General features: G+C 45.2%; 1 pseudogene; it reads right to left on the bottom strand.

The window, feature by feature from the left end:
• Positions 1–2,814: 2,814 nt before the first annotated feature.
• On the bottom strand, positions 2,815–4,259 carry LOC129692207 (BTB/POZ domain-containing protein 6-like; annotated as a pseudogene).
• Positions 4,260–4,651: the final 392 nt, after the last annotated feature.

Genomic DNA, 4,651 nt, shown 5'->3' with positions numbered 1-4,651 from the left:
TCCGTAACATAGAACCATTTCATTCATTCATTCATTCATTCATTCATTCATTCATTCATTCATTCATGCTTTAATGCAACTAACTTGTATCCAACCATTGTTACTCAGCCTCTTCATGCAGTCAATTTTTTTTAATTACTTGTATATTATCCTTTATTTTCAGAGCATTTGACTTTCTGTCATTAGTGCCTCCTAAGTTATTAATATGGTAAGTCTTCAAACTTTTTATTTTCAGCTATTCCTATACTTCCTAAAATCCAAAATCCTGAGAATGTGTGAAGAGCACACAGATGTCAAATTTTCACTTGCATGGAAAATCCTGAGCTTCCGTCCCCAAAGAATCTGAAGGCTGAGATGTCATGATGCCAGGTCAGCCATTCTCAACCTTTAAGACACCAGAAATCGTGACCTGGCATTAATTCAATTATAAGATTGACAGGAATAATAAACAACACCGGTAATTATAGGACCACTCCGTATAGAAGTAGAATACTTCACAGTGTCAGCTGGCTCATGCTTGAACAGCTTTTGATTGTCTTTCAACCCAAAGCAGACCACCTCAGAAGACTAATTCCCTGACTAAACTCAGAAAATATCCACCAGGCAAACTTCTTCAGCTCTCCACGAAACTCCAAGAAAGCTTCCTTCTTGATAATGACTTGGAATTGTGGCTAATCTGCTTTTATTGGTTTTCTTCGCTCTGCTAAGTCTCACTCAGCACAGACTTCTCTATTCTATGGAGGCTTCACAGTAATGAGTACTCTTAGCTATAACAGAAATTCATTGTCCACGTTGATTTAAACCCAAAGGCAGAAGTAAGTGATTCTTGGTGTATAATATTGTGGCATTCCCTTTGAGAGCTACTAAAATAAGGAGTGTCACTGAACCCTTGATTTTTATTTCAAATGACAATAATTGCTCCTGAGGTAGTACCACACAGACAATGATATTTCTTCTGTATAAAACACCCAGCCTAGAATCTGATCAAAATCTTACACAGTCAGGAAAGGCACTGATTTTATTTCTTCTTAGTCTATGTCTGAGGTCACTGTGTCCAGACAGGTGTCTGACTTTCATAAAAGATTTCTCAGAATGACACTTCTCACAAATTCAGACTCATGTACCCAACGTTCTGATGGCTGCTCAGAGCGTGGCAAAAATCTACCATGAGTTAACAAACCCTGTGAACAGTGTGTCCTGATGCTACTTTTTTCTTCTCGTAAAAAAAAAAAATCTCTGACAGTATGTCCAGCCTGTGTTCCTTAAAGACTATGAGACCAACCAGTAAACTAATGATGGGAGTTAGGAGCAGTGAGCAGCCACACTGAAGTGATTTCATGTTTTGATGAACACCTCTGTTCTGTTCTCACACATTACTATTTAAGAGAGTGTTCAGTATATGCTTCCTTCTTTGGTCGTCTTGAGAGGACTTTGTGATGGTGTGTTTGGACTCTCTCCCATGGTCCATGTACTATATATACCTCCTGTGTGCTTTTCTAACAGTAGCAGGAAGAAAGCATCTATTCAGAAATTTTTACAGCAAATGCTTTACCTGCAGTCTCTTCGAGTTTTATTCCTCAACAGTGCTGTGACCCCAGAGAGAAATGTTCTGCCAATAGGGAAGAAGAAAGTTGATTTGAACTCTCACTGTCCAATTTTGAAATTAAACCATGGAAACAAAGAAGGTTTAGATTTTCCAGTTTGATGTTGAACAGTGTGTGTGTGTGTGTGTGTGTGTGTGTGTGTGTGCGCGCGCGCGCGCATATGAATACATGTTGTTTGTATTACACATTTCTGCACACATGCAGGTGCAGAGATGTGTAAATATGTGTGGAAGCTTGAAAACAGCCTTGTATATCATTCCTCAGACACAACCCATTTTTGTTTGTTTGTTTGTTGGAGATAATCCCATTGGCCTGAAGCAAGCCAAGTAAGAAAGGCTGGCAAGCCAGGAAGCCCTGGTGATCCTCATGCCTCCGTCTCCTGTCTCTCCATCAGAATATCCTCCAGGGATAACAAAATATGCACTCTGCCCAGCTGGTGGGTGCCCACGTGGGTTCTGGGGATGGGCCTCACGTGCAAGCACTTTATGGTGTAGGGTTTTTTTTCCCTTATTTATGTATGTACCATGAACTAGAGTCTACACCTAGCAACAAAAATAATAAAGCTTGCTAGAGAAAACATACAGAGAGAAAAATATCAAGTCACTGCTTTGAGGAGGCAGAAAGAACCTAACACACCAAAGTCCTTTTATCTTCCAGGAAGTCTTTCCTGTGGCATGTCTGCACTTCCTCTCTCTCTCAGTATCAATATAGGTTCTCATTCTTTAGTCTTCTGTGGTGACCTCTGCCATGACTCTAGCCCAACTGGAATGTATTTTTCAGCCCTTGACTTTGTCTGAGCACATGACCAGCTTTGGCAATGGGTAATTAGTTAGCAAGCAAGATACTAGTATAAAATAGGACTGGGGTTTTTTATGTGTGGTTCGGTGAAACCCTTATTATGAAAATTCACTTAAATAGGGTAGAACTATTTTACGTGACTTTCCAGCAATTTGTGGCTTTAATGGAAGGCCTCAAAGTACACTGGAACCACTTAGAATCCAAAAGAAGGGAGGAAAACCCAAGGGTCCTAAAGCTTGGCTGCCACTGGACAAGGATCTGGGACTACCTTGGACCCAAGTCTGTCTTCCATCTGTGGAGTACCATCTGGGGTCAGGGGGCATCTGCAAGTTCAGTTCCTAGGCTTTGGCTGTGAAGAGAAGTCATCTATTTCAAACTCTGGCTGATACCATGAGCCAAGCCTTTAATGGTATCAGTGAGGCAGCTGGCAGCGTCCTGCCCCTCCACTGCACTTCCTGGGTGGGCACCATGAAGGGAGAGTCTGGTGGCACGTCCACCCCTCAGGCATGGAAGATAGCTCTGGAAGCTGTCCACTCTGGACTCCAGTCCCATCCATGCTGTCCGGGAATCACTGGGACTGGAAGGCTACCTTACCACTGAACTGTCATTTCTTATAGTCCAAAGCAGCTGAGCTCACTGCTAGTCAGGACAGCACTGGCAGTGTAGAAGGTCTCCTACTCTGTGCACCTGGACTGGGTGCTCAACCCAGACCAGGAATGTGTTGCTGGATCCATCTGAAACAAACTTGGTGCAATTCTGAGCCAGAGCCATCCCTAGCCGCTTGAGTTCGACCTTCACACTGTACTCAGCCTTCCCAGAACTGGACCCATGTAAGCCCAGCCCAGCAATGAACACCCTTCTGTCCACTGAAAGCTGGATGCTGTCACAGCGCCCACGGTAACTCCATTGGTTACTTCGGTAGGCTGAAGACTAAAAACAGTGGCACATCTGTGGAGCAAGGCCCTTCCTCTTGGTCAGGGGAAAGTCAAGGAGGGGCTTTTTGGCAGCATCAAAGGAAGATATTGTGGGTCTCCTCTAAGGTCAGGATATCTGACTAGGCAGGACCATTGGCAGACTCCTCCAGGGTCATAGTTGGAATTCAGACCAGATAGAGGGCTCTTCCCAAAATGTGCCTCTTGCTGTGAGGGGTAGCTGGGAGGCCCTGTCTCTTGCACTCTGCCACAGTGCAGTTCAGTACCGCCTCAAAGACCACAGTCTCCTTGGTGTTAAGGGCCTCCCTGGTCACAGTGACCTCCAGTGTCTGCCGGTCAATTTCACAGAAGCCTCCAGACCACAGAGACATTTCAGCCTGTGCATGGATGACCTCCCAGCCTAGCTGGGTCAGTTCAGGCTCCTCAAACCTTCGGCTCTGGGACAGCAGCACACAGGCATTTTGGACTTCCAAACTTGTCTCCAGAAAGTTGACACAGGTGTTGGCAGGCAAGGGCACAATGTAGTTCTTGGCACCCTACAAAATGGCCTGCACTGTGTCTGCCTCCACATCAGTCTCGTCATCCTACATGTACTTTAACAAGACCAGGAAGATGGCAGGCTCTACATCGGGAATGAGGATTTCTGACTTGACTTCGGCAAGATCCCCGTAGAACATCGCACGGAAGACAGAGCTACCAACAGCCAAGACACACTCTCGCACAGCGTAGGGTGGAAGGACTGTCAGTTGGGACTAACAGGATGGTTGTTGTCCGGCAAGGGTGGTGCCCGCAGCAGACGGGCACCAGGCAGAAAGGCAGCAAAGGCCGATCTTCCTGCTCACTGCCGTGTCTGCCTTGTTGCTGTTGGCTATGTGGTGGCAGTACCCGCAGGGGCACTAGCCAGTGGGTACAGTTCCGCAGCCATCTTCCTAGAACTGTTCCTTCAAGTGTGGGATTGTTCTATTCCGTGAAAAGAGCATGATCAAGGACTGTCGGTCCTTTTAGCACCACAGAAAAATCGAAGGTCAAGCCCCTGGGGACTCATGGGTGAAAACAAAGCTGCCCAAGTGACCACCGTCTAAACAGTCTAAGCTACTGATCCAAATTCATTAGACGTCATTGCTTTAGTCAGCTGAGTTAGGGAGACATTTGTCACATAGCATCATTGTGGCTAGAACAGAAAAAAACAGACTGGGGGGGGGGTCTTTTATTTCTTACTGAGTCTCTGAATATTCTTCCTCAGTTTTCTGGGTTAACCATCAACAGTTCATTTTTTGCCAGAAAACATCCGTGTCCTGTGTTGTTTAAACCCAGTGA

Source organism: Psammomys obesus, unplaced genomic scaffold (genome assembly GCF_907164565.1).
Source record: "Psammomys obesus unplaced genomic scaffold, mPsaObe1.curated_primary_1811, whole genome shotgun sequence".
NCBI lineage: Eukaryota > Metazoa > Chordata > Mammalia > Rodentia > Muridae > Psammomys > Psammomys obesus.
The sequence above is the reverse complement of the archived record's forward strand: the minus strand, read 5'-3'. Positions and strand labels throughout refer to the sequence as shown.